Below are 16,420 nucleotides of genomic sequence, written 5' to 3'. Positions count from 1 at the left end.
GCCTAATGTTCCGACCCTCCATTTGAGAAGTAATGGGCTACTTTTGTGTCGAAACAGCTGAAATGTAGTAATTGAAAAAAAATATATGTCAGGACTGAAATCCAGTACTTCTCAGGTGAAATCTGTTATAGAGGAGTGGTGCGGAAATGGACAAGTGATCAATTTTGAAAGTCCCAGCATGTCAACGGACACGATCTAATAAGTACGCCAAGAAGACGCTGCTTATTCTAATTGTGACATCACTATTAAAACAAAGTAGCCCTCTCCAGCGTTGCCAGGTATAACCTCTGATTTTATTTTGTTTATTTTCGTTTTAACAATTCTAAGACTGACGAACCCATCTGTCACTTATTAGAGACGCACTAACAGTTTTCAGACTGTCACACAGGTAGCATGTTTGTGGCCAGATGCTGTGATTTCCTGAAAGTATGACATTTAGCATGGATTTCTGTGACGTTTTGGTGATATACCTTCAGTCACTTACTTACTGTGGCCATGTTATCAACGCAGCAAATTGACCAAACTGAAATAAAAGTTTTGATGAAGCACCCCACTGAAAAAGATTTATGCTCAACTAAAATGAAAAAGATTTAGATTTATCATCAGGATTCATTTCCTATTCTTTTAGATGTTAAGAAGTACCCTACGCATCTACAAAATATGATAATCACTCATGCAGCCAAATTTCTGTGTGGTTAAAGCGTTTGTGATAAAAACTCACAGTTCCAAGCTCAGTGATCACAACTGTAGGTATGTGAGCACTCTGATATTTCAAAGATCTCTATAGGCCTTGGCCATACATTTTACACGGAGTTTTGAATGACAAACTTTTTAACTCGTTGGTGTCTGTTACAACTAGGATTGCAATCTGTTTTTGAGCAAGTAGAATCTGTTGGTTTCTTAAAGATGAGACATAATACTTTGCATAACAATAAAGTATTATTTATTTTGCTTAATTATGTAGTTTAAAAATGTATTTTTGTTACGTTTGGCGATGTTTAATAAATAACTGCCACTGCTAAACGGCTTCGCAGCGTCTTTGCAGTCTATATTTAAGATAAGTATGTAAATCAATTTTTATAAAATTCAGAGCTACTTGTTGCATTCATCTCACCATGTACTAGTCAACACAGAAAAAACTTTCTCTGTGGACCCCCAAGAGGTGGGAATTGACCGCAGAAATGAAATTAGTTTGTACAAATTTGTAAAGCCATCATTTGTCTTATTAAATATCTCTTGCTATTTTTATGCAATAAAGTATACATTTTATCATATGATTCATTTAATAATACATTTTCCCTAAAATAGTCGCATTCAATATTACGTTTTAAATTTAAATTGTTTAATGTAAATAACCAGTGTGTGACACTATTTATTTAGGTAGGCCTACTCTTAACTGAATAACAAAAGATTTCTGCGAATTGTAGTACGCAGTTCACATGAAAACAGTTTTACTTTTGCTTGTTTTATATCCAAGGAAAAGTACTTTTTTTGTTATTCAGTATTTAAGATTATTCATGACAACAAGCCCATCTAATATTCTTATGCAATTGACTTACAGAAATGTTCAGTTCTTTTATAGAACTGAAAATTTCTGTGAGGCAATTGTGTAAGAATTATGATTAGAAAAATACAAGTAAATGTCAGTCAAGTCATTATCAAGGATATATATAATTAATTTTTGCATAATCACTGGAAGTTTTTTCCTAAGCTTACAAAATAACTTCTGATGGCTTTCCAGTTTAATAATAATGCACATACACAGGATGCAAGAGAGAGCAAACAAGCTTCCACTTGCTATTTCACTTCATGAAAATCTTCATCCAATACTTCTATAAACCGTTCAGTTCTCTTCCTTTTACAGGAGACTATGAAAAACGAACTTAACTTCTCAAAATTACACTCTCTATCTCTTACAATAAAAATCTTATGGCATATCTCATGCAGTTATGCAATGTGTGCGCATCACAATTTTCTTTCTGTCAAATCTGGCACCAAATCTCCCATAGCTGTGAATAAAGAACGGTTAATTCCAAAATTAGCATTTTTGTTGTCAAGCACGTAGTCCACATACTTAATGAAAAGATAATTTCTATTGTTTCATTTGTTTTGGAATTTTTTGAAAAATCTCATTAGCAGACTCATCAGTATTTTCATATAAATTTTTTAACTTATTTTGAATGGCATCTTTGGCTTTAAATATTGCACCACAAATGAAATAAGTTTTCTGTAATTTTTTTGTTTGAAGCATCGGTTTGTAAGCAGTAAAATAAATAGTCTGTGTTTAGATCACCTATCACATGTTGAATAAAGTATGCCACCAGCATCTCTGTAACTAGGTTTTGGTTCTAGCCACATGAAGACTTGATGCTATACTTGAAGTAAAGTACAGAATTTTGTTCAGTTTCACATATTATTGTAGGAGAAACTATATTCAACACTGTTATATGTTAAGGGGAGTAGTAGGGCAAACTATGTATGGCCCCACTCTGCATTTATTGAAGATGGCGGATCCAGGATGGCAGCAATAGATATGGCAATGTTGCAATGACATCATAGTGGGAAGTTAAAATTTTGGTGGGAAAATAGGTCAACTGGGCTACCTCCACTAGCCTAACCCCCTCCCCTCCCCCCTCCCATCGCCCAGAATATGTCAGGAAGTGCAAATTTTGGTGGAGAAAAGGTCACTTGGGCTACCTCCACTAACCTAAGAAAATGGCATGAAAATTTTGGCAGGAAAATAGGTCACATGGGCTACCCTCACTAACCTAAGTCATCTGACTGCCACCTCTTCCTTGGAATTGGCGGGTTCAGCCTGTGCTGGGCTGCTGGATAGGATGGACGTGAGTCTTTATTTTGCAAGCAGCCTTTATTTGAACAACTTGAGGCATCCATTGTGATCACCATAAGGTCTGGAGTCCAATTGAACTAGTACACAGTACTACCACCAGAGGGCCTGTCATTCAATGGAGGTCTGGAGGGGGGGGGATGGCAGGAAAATATTCAGTCTGTCTCCAGCTGCTGGAGAGAGGAAGGAGTGCACTTTATTTATTTCAGAAAATTTATTTAGAGATGGAAATCATGCATTTTATTTATTACAATGATACAAAACACTCGCTCTGACATGCTTGTGGTCACAATACACAGCCTACAGACCTGGAAACTACGAGTAGATCACCGAAATAATGTAGTACACTGATGTACAGACATGCAAACAATTCGTAAATTACCGAAATAATGCAATGCACACCATACAGACCTGCAAAATACTCGAAGGTTGCCAAAATAATGCATGTAAAACACACTGCAGACTCGCTCACTAACTGTAAACTGACGAAATAATGCATTGCACAGCCTGCAGACCCATTCGCAAAATAATGCAACACACACATCCACTACATGTGAAATTGTCAAAAAATAATGTATGTTGTAACCTCCCCACACAAATAAATGTCAATGAAAATGTGCCAAGTGTAACCTCCCCAAAGAATTGTTTATATTTAAAAATATGAACCATGCGTAAACTCCCCACAAAATAATAATTAAATGAAATTATTTTTTTTTTATATTGTGAACTCTGAACAAAGTTGGCTCCGATTTCTAGTCTGTGCGCAGAAATCCATTCACACTTAATATTCCCACAAAATTCTTTTCTCATTTAATGTCAAGTTCGAAATAGAAAAATTCCTAAACACTAAAAATAATAAAAAAAGTTCTGTAACCTGATAAATTTTATGAGGACAGCAGCGCTGACCTTCGGCCCTGTATTCTGTATAAAAAAGCAAAAATTCTTACCTCAATAAAAACCGCAATTATGTCTGCTCTTAAATTGGAATTTCTCGATACAGCTTCGTGCAATGCTGGCGTATATTTTTTTTTTTTATTATTGGAAGGAATGATCATGCATTTGAAATATTCTTTAAATTGAAATGAATACTTTTCTTTAAAAAAAGTTGCTTTATATTATAAAAATTATTATTGGGGCATTTCTTTGAACAAATTAAATTACAATTAACATACATTATTAAATATGCGCAAGGCTGCTTCTTTACCTTCTACAACAATACTCATCCTCCAGAGTCCTGACCAGAGTCGCGAGCAGAGCACACAGCCGATGCATGCCGACTCCCGCCGACTCACGGACTAGCACGGACTGACGACTACTACCGGACTGACTCACTCGCTACTGTCGACTCGCACAGACAAGCGCAGACTAGCAACAGCTAACGATAAACTACTCTCTGGTCAGAGATTCTGTCATGCCTCGCCCATCGCCGGCAATGTATACGTCTTTCATAACCCTCCACTGGGGGGGCAAAAATTTGGCAGCGATGGTGAGTCAATTGGACTTGCCAGGAGCAACAAATTTTTCTTAATTATCTAACTTTACAATCACAGAATATATACAGATATATAGGTGCAGAACATGAAGTAAAATATAGTGCACGTGCACTGAGTACAGAACATACCAGGCAATGACAAAATGTATACACAATGAATACAAAACATATTAACAAATGACATAAAGTGCACATGCACTGTAGTACTGAACATATCAGGAAATCACAAAATGTAAAGGCAATGAATGCAAATCATATTAACAAATGAGACAAAGTGCACATGCCCTGTAGAACTCTTTAGCACTTTTACAACAAATAAACATAATGAGAACAAATCATGTTGACAAATGACAAAAGTGAACACACACTGTAGTTCATAACATATCAGCAAATCACAAAATGTATACGTAATGAATACAAATCATGTTAGCAAAATGACGAAAGTGCACACACAATGTAAAACTCTTTAGCATTTTTACAACAAATAAACATATCAAGGAGTGAAATAAAGTGCACACGCACTGTGGAAGTCTTTAGCATTTTTACATAACATATCATCGAATGAAATAGAGTGCACACGCACTGTATAAGTTTTTTAGCATATTTAGGACAACTGATCTTGTTAACAAATGAAATGAAGTGCACACACACTGTAAAAATCTTTAGTATTTTACAAGAACTGATTACCCTAAAAATGAAATAAAGTGCACACACACTGTAGAAGTATTTAAACATTTTTACAAGAAATAAACATATCAAGGAGTGAAATAAAGTGCACACACACTGCAGAAGTCTTCAGCAGTTTTACATAACACATCATGGAGTGAAATAAAGTGCACACGCATTGTATAAGTCTTTATCATTTTACAAGAATTTAAACGCATTGTATAAGTGTTTACCATTTTACAAGAACTAGGAAAGGAATGGGAAGGATTGCGTCATGGTTGTAGCACTTTAGGTTGCACGCAGCTGCACTGAAAGTGCATATCTTTCTATAGAAGCACAACACCAAGTGAGACAACCTGAAGTTCTTTTCCTTGAAGTATTAATCAGTGTAGCCAAGACACTGAAATGTCGTAGTAATATTCCATGTTATCGTTTTGGTAGTACATTAGGTACACCAATTAGTGGGACCATAATAACATTTTCATCGCTCAAGGTGGTGGACAGCATGTCGTGTCAACACCATGTAGAATTAGTGCAAAAACCAAATATAGTGCTCCATGATCATGAGGATACACAGGACAAACGGATATTGCAGTAATTCCAGGTAATTAGGTCAGAAGGCGAAGGACATTAAGTCACATACTAGTCTTCATTGAGAATTACACTAGTCTAACAACTGATTTGAGTAATTGGTGGCACTCATCGCCCAGTTACTGAACATTTCTGTACCATGTATGTAGTATTACAGAATAATGTTCATAAATCGTTTGTTTACAGAGGACATTGGCACTCATTGCCCAGCTACAAACCATCAGAAGTCATCATTCAAAATAGGACCTAATAAATGGCATAGTATTACAGAATAATGTTCATAAATCGTTTGTTTACACAGAACATTGGCACTCATTGCCCAGCTACAAACCATTAGAAGTCATCATTCAAAACAGGAGCTAATAAATGGCATAGTATTAACATAATTCACTTAACTATAGTAATCATTGGCATCATAGGTCATCTTATTACAGTAATCAGTGGCATTCATTGGCCAGTTACAAAGCATTTTTTTTTGCATTATTCAGATATCATCATTCAAAATGAGTTAATTATTGGCATAGCATTTGTACATAATTAATCTAATTATAGTAATCATTGGCATCATAGGTCATCCTATTACAATAATCAGTGGCATTCATTGGCCAGTTACAAAGCATTTTTTGTGTATTATTCAGAAGTGATCATTCAAAATGAGTTAATTATTGGCATAGCATTTATACATAATTAATCTAATTATAGTAATCATTGGCATCATAGGTCATCTTATTACAGTAATCAATGGCATTCATTGGCCAGTTACAAAGCATTTTTTTTGTGCTAGCAATGCATTGCGTTGGGATCGATAATTAATAACAATATTTGCTTTTGAGTTATTGCTGCAAATGAAGATGTGTAACGTCATTCGTCATGAGTCAGGTGTAGCAAGGTTATGAAACAAGTAAAGTATATGTGATCACATTCATAAATGACATAGGTTTAATGAACAACTGCTTATAGCCCATTAATTTCATGAATAATTTCACCTGCAAAATATACGAAACTGGATTATTAAACTGAAAGAAGAAACGCATATTATGCTGAAAAGTAGTGAACTTCGAATTAACAGGTAGTGAAATGTGTATAAAAAATATATGTGTTCTCTAGCTGTCCTTTCCAAAACCTTCAGTCATCATACTATGCGATGTAAGACATACTGTCAAAACGAACTGAACAAATACTTAAATAACTACATAGCATAAATACATAAACTTCGACATTATCTTCATCTGTAAAGAAAAAAACTTCATTATCCATATTATCATAACTCCATTATTATCATCACCTGTAAAGAAAAACTTCATTATCCATAGTAGCATATTCTTCATCATTATTCATCACCATTCATTATCATCTGCAAAAAAGTCACTTCATTATTCATTATACAACTATTCCTTATTTCTAGCATATTTCATCACTAAAACTAAGATGTGTAATTCTGTCTGACAGCCTGCATCAATCGCCTCGTATTCTGAAAGAAAAAATTAGTTAAGACTGCTATTCTACGATGTTAATGCTTGTTAATTCTGATCCATTTACTCTTCCTCACGAGGTATTGCATCTTCATTCATTCCGAAGGTGAAATTCCCATGTCTGTTTAATTTTTTTTATTTTTTTTACACGTTATTGCTTTCTGAAAATGATGAACAAAGATTAATGTCTTGCATTTAAATCATATACGCACTAAATAAAAACTGGTTTATAGTAACATAATTGAGCATACAGCATAGCATGACAGAAAACGTAATATGTCAAAAACGTAGACAGTGTTCAGAGGCAAAAATGTACACAGTGTATCACAATGTAGCAGCAAAAAAAGTAAAGTAGTCACGATGTTGAGATATCATATGGCAAATATGTTAAAGTCAACTGGTGTTTGTTATATCTTAGATATTTCATAGTGCATACAAACAAAACAGGAAAACAATCATACATACATAAAAAATGGAAAATATGCACGGTCTGATGTATGATGACAAGATGAGTGACCTGCTAACCTTACCTTGCCGGGCACTTGCCAAGAAAAAATGCGATAATCATCAGTAAATGTTCATGTGAATATAATTGCATAAGTGATCATAAAAAAATTAGGAAATGGCATTACAGTATGATAAATCATAAAGTATGTTCATTCAATAAAAGGTTTGATGTTGGACACGTGGTGGTTCCCTTTGGTTTTTCTGGTTCTCAAAGTTTCGACGTGTACTACATTGGGGTGAGCAATGCTGCGAATCCGATATGGACCTGCGTATAGATGCTCAAACTTACTGCATCTACTCTTTCCTCTATTGGATAAATAGTGTGTACGTACTAATATCTTCTGTCCAATGTGAAAGTCACGACGTGTACAAACCTGTTTTTGCTGTCTCCTCCGGCGTTCTGCGGCACGTTTGATGTTGTTCAGCGCAATGTCAATTATTTCATGGTGTTGTAGTCGACGCGATGTAGGAAAGGTTACTAATTCTTTAATTTTGTTAGGTGGTTCAACATTTTTCAGTATAACAGACGAAGATAGCATAGTAGACTCATTTGGTATGGAATTAATTACTTCTTGGAATGAGAGTATGTGTGTGTACCAATCAATATGTCTTTTATGGCAGTATATTCTACACAGTTTACCAATTTCTTTCATTAATCGTTCACAAGGGTTCGAAGAAGCATGGTACCTGGATATATAGATCGGAAAAATGTTTCTAGCTCGTAACGTACGTGTCCGTATAGCAGATCGAAACTGTGATCCATTGTCGGAAATTACTTTCAACACATGCCCTACATGAAATAGAAAATGTTTTACAAATGCTTTCGAAACAGTTTTAGCGGTAGCTTTGCGTAACGGAGTGAAGGTAACAAATTTTGAAATGAGTTCAACAGCGACAAAAATGTAGCAAAAACCTCTATTAGTTCTGGGAATCGGACCAAAAATGTCTACAGCGGCCATATGTCCCAATTTAACAGGTACAATGGGGTGTAATAGAGGAACATATGAAGTCGTGTCTGATTTAGCTTTCTGGCAGATTATACATGACGCTAAAACTCGTCGTATACGTTTCTCCATGTTGGTAAAATAACAGTTCTGTCTCAGTATAAGAACACATTTTCTGGCTCCGTAATGCGCGTAACTTAAATGAGTATACCAGATTAATTTGTTAACAAGCTCGTCAGGAATGCATAATAACCAATTGTTGCTGTCAGGATGAGAGCGGCGAAACAGAATATTATTGCGTACGGTGTAATGGTTTCTAATGGTAACATTATTCCTATCTTGCCAAAGGTGTTTAATCTATTTCCATACGTTGTCTTTACTCTGCTCCTGTGCTATGTCTCGTAATGACGACGAAATGAAATTTTCAAATGCTAATTGTAGAATGTACATGACGCTGAAATTTGCTTTGCAGAAGTTGGTTGCGATGTCTTGCTGATTGTTGCTGAGAGAACGAGATAGTGCGTCTGCTACAATATTTTGTGTGCCGGGAATGTGAACAATTGTGAAATTAAATTCCTGCAAATAAAGTTTCCATCTACTTAATCTGTCGTGCGTAAATTTAGCCGAAAGTAAAAATTGTATCCCTCTGTGGTCTGTGTAAACGGTAGTGTGTCTTCCATAAAGAAAATGCCTAAATCTGGTAAAAGCCCATACAACACATAATGTTTCAAGTTCTGTAACAGAATAATTTCGTTCAGCAGGTGACAGAATGCGACTTGCAAAAGCGATGTTTTTAATTACTGTACAACCATCTTCTTCAATTTCCTTAAAAATATGTACGCCTAAAGCGGTGTTAGAACTGTCGGTGGCAATGGAAAAATTTCTAGTAAGATCTGGGTGTGATAAAAGTGGTGCATTCAACAAAGTATGTTTCAAATAACATTCTCGTGAACAAGATTCTACGTGTCAAAATTATTGCTTGCGTTACTGGAATATGCAACCTGTACTGTATCTGGTCAAATTCTATCTGACGTGCTATTATTTTCAGGAGGATTCTGTGGCATTTCCACTATTTGTACTGTTCTATTATTTCTTCCAGACGTATTACGCTCTGGATGATACCTACTGTCTGGTTCATTCATGATAATATGTTGTTGCTGATCTTCTCGCTGCTGATAAGACCGACTGTTATTAAATGTTCGCCGCAAATTGTGCTCATTACTTTTACGTCTGTCATGATAGTCATTTCTGTACGGTGCATAGCGACAGGAATTGATATAGTGTGTTTTCTGGACGTACTGGTTTCCTTGTTGCTGTGCGTTACTATTTGTTGGAGCTGACGCTATACGCGTAGGCGGCGAAACATTAAAGCTTGGTTGACCTTTTAGACTGCATTGTTGGTTAGGTATGCTAACCGGCTGGCTTTCATGCTGATGTTGGGAAAAACGTCTATTGTTACCAAAATGTGATTCCTCTTGCTGATAATTTTACACATACTGATGATTAAAAAAATTTTTTGTCTGTTATTAAAGTTCTCGTGGTTGTCATTTCTGGAGCGTCTAATGAAAAATTGTCACTTTCGGTAAAACTTGTCTTATCAGGTTTTCTTTACTCATTCTTAATCCTAGATAGAGCGATAGTTAAAGAGCTGTTTTGATAGATATAAAGGATAGTAGAAGAGAAGGCAGCAGTGCAGAAAACTAAAGATGAAACAGCACTACTACGGCTCGGGGCTCTGTGCACGCTACGGCACATATTCATCGAAGCATAATGAATCCCCTGAGGTTTATTACGCGCTGCAAATAAGCTTTAGCTTTTGCGTTACAGGCAATGGCGGTAAAAATTCAGAAGCAAATTGCTGTATCCAGTCTAATTCTAGTTTCTGCATTACAGGCCAAACTGATGAAAATACAAAAGCAAATTGTCGTATCCAGTTCAATGCGTGCACCTGTACTCTGTCATTTTTAAATACCTTAGGTTTCTTTACATATACAAATTGCTTATAATCAACGTTATCGTCACTGAATGTGTGAACAGGTTCAGGATTGCATAAGAATCTGTTTGTCTGTGTCTTTTCGGATTTCAAGTCACGTAGTCTCTGTAAATTACTTAAGTTATACTGGCTGTACGAGTGTGACAAATGTTCGCAACGTGGCGTATGCTGTGACGTATTAGTGAGTGAAACAATTTTCATTTCTCTCACTTTACAACATTCGTCAATTTGGCTATTCTGCTGTTCAAATTTCTTATCGACTTCCGTATCCAGAGTGTGTGAAACTTCTGCTGACATTAAATTAAACTCGTCGCGTAACTGTGTCGCATTTTCAGAACATTGTTCAGTGACTGCATTAATTTCATCTCTAAGTGATTCTGTTGTCGCTACATCTGTATTACTTAATTCTTGTGCAACAGATCTAATTTCTTCGCTACTGTTACTAGCACAAACCTTAATTTCCTCACATAATTGTTCTTTAATATCATGGCGTTGCACGGTAACGGCTGTAATCTGTTCACTAAGTTGTTTATTCTGTTCATTAAGGTTGTCGTGTTTTTCATTTGACTGTTTGAAACTTTCATTAATTAGTTTGATCGACCAGTCATATTTTTCATTAAGTTGTTTGCACGATTCAATAAGTTTGTCCTATTTTTCATTAAGTTGTTTGTAATGGTTGTCTTGTTTTTCACTGAATTGTTTGAAATTTTCATTACGTTGTTTGTACAATTCATTAATTTGTAGCAATAATGCCATAATTTGATCCAAGCCAATATTACCGGCTCTATTTTCTGTACTGTGAGATGGTGTACCTGCAATTGTCACGTTTTCTGTAACCATTTGGTCATTCTGTAAAATCTGAAAAGGTTTGCCAATTGGATGTGCATTGTTAGTCACTACCTTGGAATCAAATAAATCTGTCCCACTTTGAGTATACTGTTCATTTTCATTGGAAACAATTATCTGTTCGCTACGTAAATTTTGCAAATCGGGCATGTCGAACTGGGCAGCGTTCATTGTAACAGAACGTCCCGCGTCATCAATTGTCGTCAAATTAACAGAGGACACAATTGAATTCGTTTGTTCATCATTAAGATAAAAATCATTACTAGTGGTCGGTACGCACTGATTGTCAGTAAACGGAGGATTGTCATCATTACACTGAGTGTCGCAAATATTATCGGTCAAATTATTTGAGTCGGCTATTTCACTCATTACACATCGCGATGTACTGTTAACAGTTTTTCGCGGCATTTTTCACAAATCAAAATTATTCACAAATAAAACAAAGACAATGCAAAATGCAACAAACACAAATACAACAAAGAGCAACAAATTGCCGATGATCTGTGAAAGAAAGAGTGACAAATTAGTAAATGCGTTGCGCCCGATGCAAACCACGTTTAAGTAAATAAGTGCAGATATATGACTACTTATCAGAAGATTCACAAAGAAATACGATCCTGGCCGGATGTCGCCAAGTGTAACCTCCCCGCAGAAATAAATGTCAATGAAAATGTGCCAAGTGTAACCTCCCCAAAGAATTGTTTATATTTAAAAATATGAGCCATGCGTGAACTCCCCACAAAATAATAATTAAATGAATTTTTTTTTATATTGTGACCTCTGAACAAAGTTGGCTCCGATTTCTAGTCCGTGCGCAGAAATCCATTCACACTTAACATTCCCACAAAATTCTTTTCTCATTTAATGTCAAGTTCGAAATAGAAAAATTCCTAAACACTAAAAATAATAAAAAAAGTTCTGTAACCTGATAAATTTTATGAGGACAGCAGCGCTGACCTTCGGCCCTGTATTCTGGATAAAAAAGCAAAAATTCTTACCTCAATAAAAACCGCAATTATATCTGCTCTTAAATTGGAATTTCTCGACACAGCTTCGTGCAATGCTGGCGTATTTTTTTTTTTTTTTATTATTGGAAGGAATGATCATGCATTTGAAATATTCTTTAAATTGAAATGAATACTTTTCTTTAAAAAAAGTTGCTTTATATTATAAAAATTATTATTGGGGCATTTCTTTGAACAAATTAAATTACAATTAACATACATTATTAAATATGCGCAAGGCTGCTTCTTTACCTTCTACAACAATACTCATCCTCCAGAGTCCTGACCAGAGTCGCGAGCAGAGCACACAGCCGATGCATGCCGACTCCCGCCGACTCACGGACTAGCACGGACTGACGACTACTACCGGACTGACTCACTCGCTACTGTGCATTCTTTCTAGCGATCCTAATGGGACACGCGAGATGCCTCCAGCCACTTTCATGATTACCCAGCCACCATGTGAACCTTCCTGTCCAGCACAGGCCTAATTGCCAAGCATGAGACGTCTGCGTAGCGACTCACCTGTGCAGGTGCAGCTGAAAGGTTCTCAGTGTTACACTGATGTCACATGTCTATGTAAATAAGAGCCAAGTCTACCTCTCGGAAATAGTAAAGTGCTGAAGAAACAGTTAACAGTCGCTTTTGTAGGAGCTCTCTTGATGTTTCAGCTTGTCTGCATGGAAATTCTTGTCCTAACAGGACCTGTTTGCGAAAATAGCCCAGAATAATACCGATTGCGTATTTCCTGATGGTCCTCACGAGGTATCACGTGTTATGCTTCCTGGAAATCGTAATGTCCTGCTTTCAACATTCATCTCAGAAACAGTAAAACCCTTCATCACGTATGTGTATGATTGCAAAAACACCGTAAATCAGAAAGGCATTCTTGTTATCTGGAAAGAGAGGCGATGGTCGCATCAAGCCCTTCCAGAAATAGTGACATTCCATAAAAGCTTCTCATTGGCTGTACATTCAAATGAAGCTCTCTCATTGGTCACCTCAGTCCATATAGAAACTCAAAACCAACCTCCATTGCCTCAGACTGCTGCTGTTCGCCTTGTGCATACTGTTATCTCTGTGTGTACGTGTTTTTTTCTCCCCAAGATGAAGAGAGGTAGCAGCAGCAACGATTGAGAGTGTAGTGGCAAGAGGTGTAGAGTTCTGGAGACAGAATTACCAAGTGAGTAAATAATTTGTATTTTGAGTGTCAATTTTCGTGTGTATGTTAAATTCACCTTATTAATTCCGTCTCCTTGTTATAGTACAACTCCAGGATTTTATCTTGGAATGTGAGGAGAGAGAGGAGTGGGCTGGACCATGTCAGGCTCTGAGTCCAGCCTCCTGTGGCGGGTTCACAACCGGGGCTGCCATGTGAGTATAATTTTTATTGTAATTTGTTCTTGTATAGTAGCGATTTAAAATTTGTAAGTAGGCTGTTTAGGTTCTTATATTGGTAACGCCACCGCCACGTAGCGCCCTGTATGAAAATCACTGGCTGTTCTGTGTGCCGTCTGTGGATGGGTGGCATTGTTGGAATTTGCTATTGTAGTGTTGGGGAGTTGGCTGTTAACAGCGCGTAGCGTTGCGCAGTTGGAGGTGAGCCGCCAGCAGTGTTGGATGTGGGGAGACAGATGGCGGAATTTTGAGAGCGGACGATCTGGACGTGTGTCCATGAGAAAGAGTAAATTTGTAATATTGGATATCATGGACTGATATATATATATATATATATATATATATATATATATATATATATATAATGACTTTCGAACACTATTAAGGTAAATACATCGTTTGTTCTCTATAAAAATCTTTCATTTGCTAACTATGCCTATCAGTAGTTAGTGCCTTAGGGTCTTTTATTCAGCTGGCAGTATTGGCGCACGTTGTATTGCAGTAGTCTGAGTAACAAAGATTTTTGTGAGGTAAGTGAGTCATGAAAGGTATAGGTTATTGTTAGCCAGGGTCATTCTTTTGTAGGGATTATTGAAAGTCAAATTGCATTGCGCTAAAAATATTGTGTGTCAGTTTAAGCACAGTCATTTATAATTTTTCTAAGGGGACGTTTCATATGTCGACCCTTAGCCGAGGATACCTCCTCACTGGAATCTTCTGATTTTTTCTTGTAGTTTGTGTAGTTAGTGTAGCTATTGTTTATTGCTAGCGTGTAATTGTAGAGAGAATCTTCTTTGTAGTTGTAGTTTTTGATTGTTGTACAGTAAAACAGTTGTGGCATACATGCAGATTTGCACCAAGTATTTCGCAGCTGCGCTTGCAATTAACTAGATATCATTTTCAGTGCTATGCTAATGTTTTTTCTTATTTTGCTCTTCAAATTGTGCTTTTCTGTGTCATCGTGTGAAGTATTGCGACAATTATGGCGTGTGAAACACGTAATACTAGGCTCCAAAGTAAACTAAGAAATGACAGTGAAGACGAAAGCAGTGTGTTAGCGCCACTGTGTAATGAATTAACTAATTTTCAAAGTAATAATTTGGTAATTGCGCATAGGGAAATGGAGCGGGCTGCAAATAATGGTGTAGACAGTGAAACAATTAGTGAACAGGGAAGCATTATCGATCGATCGGTCGGCAACAGCTCGCCTCAGGAATCTGAAATGACAGGACACAATCTTGCAAATACTGTAGATTCAGGTTTTGCGTCCTCACCGTTTTCTCAAATAAGTAAAGACACATTTTCTGCTTTTCAAAATGTGAATATTGCCGGTTCAAATGCACTGCCGAATAGCACTGAGGAACATGTTTCAGGCACCAGTGCATTGTTATTACAATTAATACAACAAATGGGACAAATGGATTTGCTAATGTGAACACTTTCTGTCAACAGATCTAGTAAATAATAATTTTATGATCCTCATTCTGCGAAAAAGGAGCACTTGGAAAGGAAAGAACAATATGAAGGGACTAATAACAGTAACTGCATACGTAATTTTCTTTTCAAGTACTTGGTAATTTTTTTGTAGAAATAAGTTGTGGTGCACCACTTTAATTACATAGACATTAAGATGTGAATATACATTTCCCTTATATGCATTGTTGTCTTTAGTGTACTATTTTTTCTGTTTGTGGGTTTGTCATGTTTAGTTATAAGTTATTGCATTTGCTGCTGTTGTTTGCCAGACATAGTGCTACTGAATTTCACTTTGTATTACTCTGTTAAGCCACTTTTACTACTGATTTATTTTTCTTATTTGCTGCACATTGCCTTAAATTAGTTGTAATGTTGCATTTCCTTTGCTAATTTAGAAATACTGTTGTTTGCTTTGCCAATTTCCATTTTTTGTCATTGCTGTTTGTGTTAATTGTTTTGTACTGCTGCATTGCCTCGTCCCTTAGTTTAGCATCTGAGCTCAGTAGATTTAATTTAGCTTAAGATGGGGTATGCTATATAAGAGAACGAGTTGTGATGAATTGGAAGAAATGCATTGAGAAGCTATAAGAAAATGGTTTGGCCAAAAAAGTATTTTGAAAGAGGATACGAACAAAAAAGTCGGGTATAGGGACAATAGGTTTAGGTAGGATTTTCTTAGAAATAAATGATGAGGTAAGATAATGGAAAATAAATAATGAGGTAAGAAATATGTGAACATATAAATACAGAAAGCATGCTTGGATAGGATTTTTTTGGTGGAAACAAATTTTGAAATAAGACGAAAGATCTATGGAATGAAGTTTTGGGTTGGACTGCAGTACCAAATGTTACACTGAAAACGAACCCTGCCCTTTCCTTTTGTATTATTCCGCTATGTGTTTGTATACCCTTGTGTATTTGTGTTCTTCGTGTCTTTATGTGTTTATCTGATGAGAATTATGTTGTAGAATTTTTTTAATAATATGTTATTTACTTTGTAAAGTTGTTTAGACATTATTAATTCTGTTCTGTTTCAATGCTCATGTGTGAAATTAATGTTTCGAAAACTACTCTCATTAATTTATATATTTACTTATGTCATAATTCCTGTAACACTGATGTATATGTTTATTTCTATTGTTTGGTAAAGTCTGTATTAATACAAATGTTATCTGTATTATTA

The sequence above is a fragment of the Schistocerca cancellata genome, chromosome 2, assembly GCF_023864275.1.
Source record: "Schistocerca cancellata isolate TAMUIC-IGC-003103 chromosome 2, iqSchCanc2.1, whole genome shotgun sequence".
Taxonomy (NCBI): Eukaryota; Metazoa; Arthropoda; class Insecta; order Orthoptera; family Acrididae; genus Schistocerca; species Schistocerca cancellata.
The sequence above is the reverse complement of the archived record's forward strand: the minus strand, read 5'-3'. Positions refer to the sequence as shown.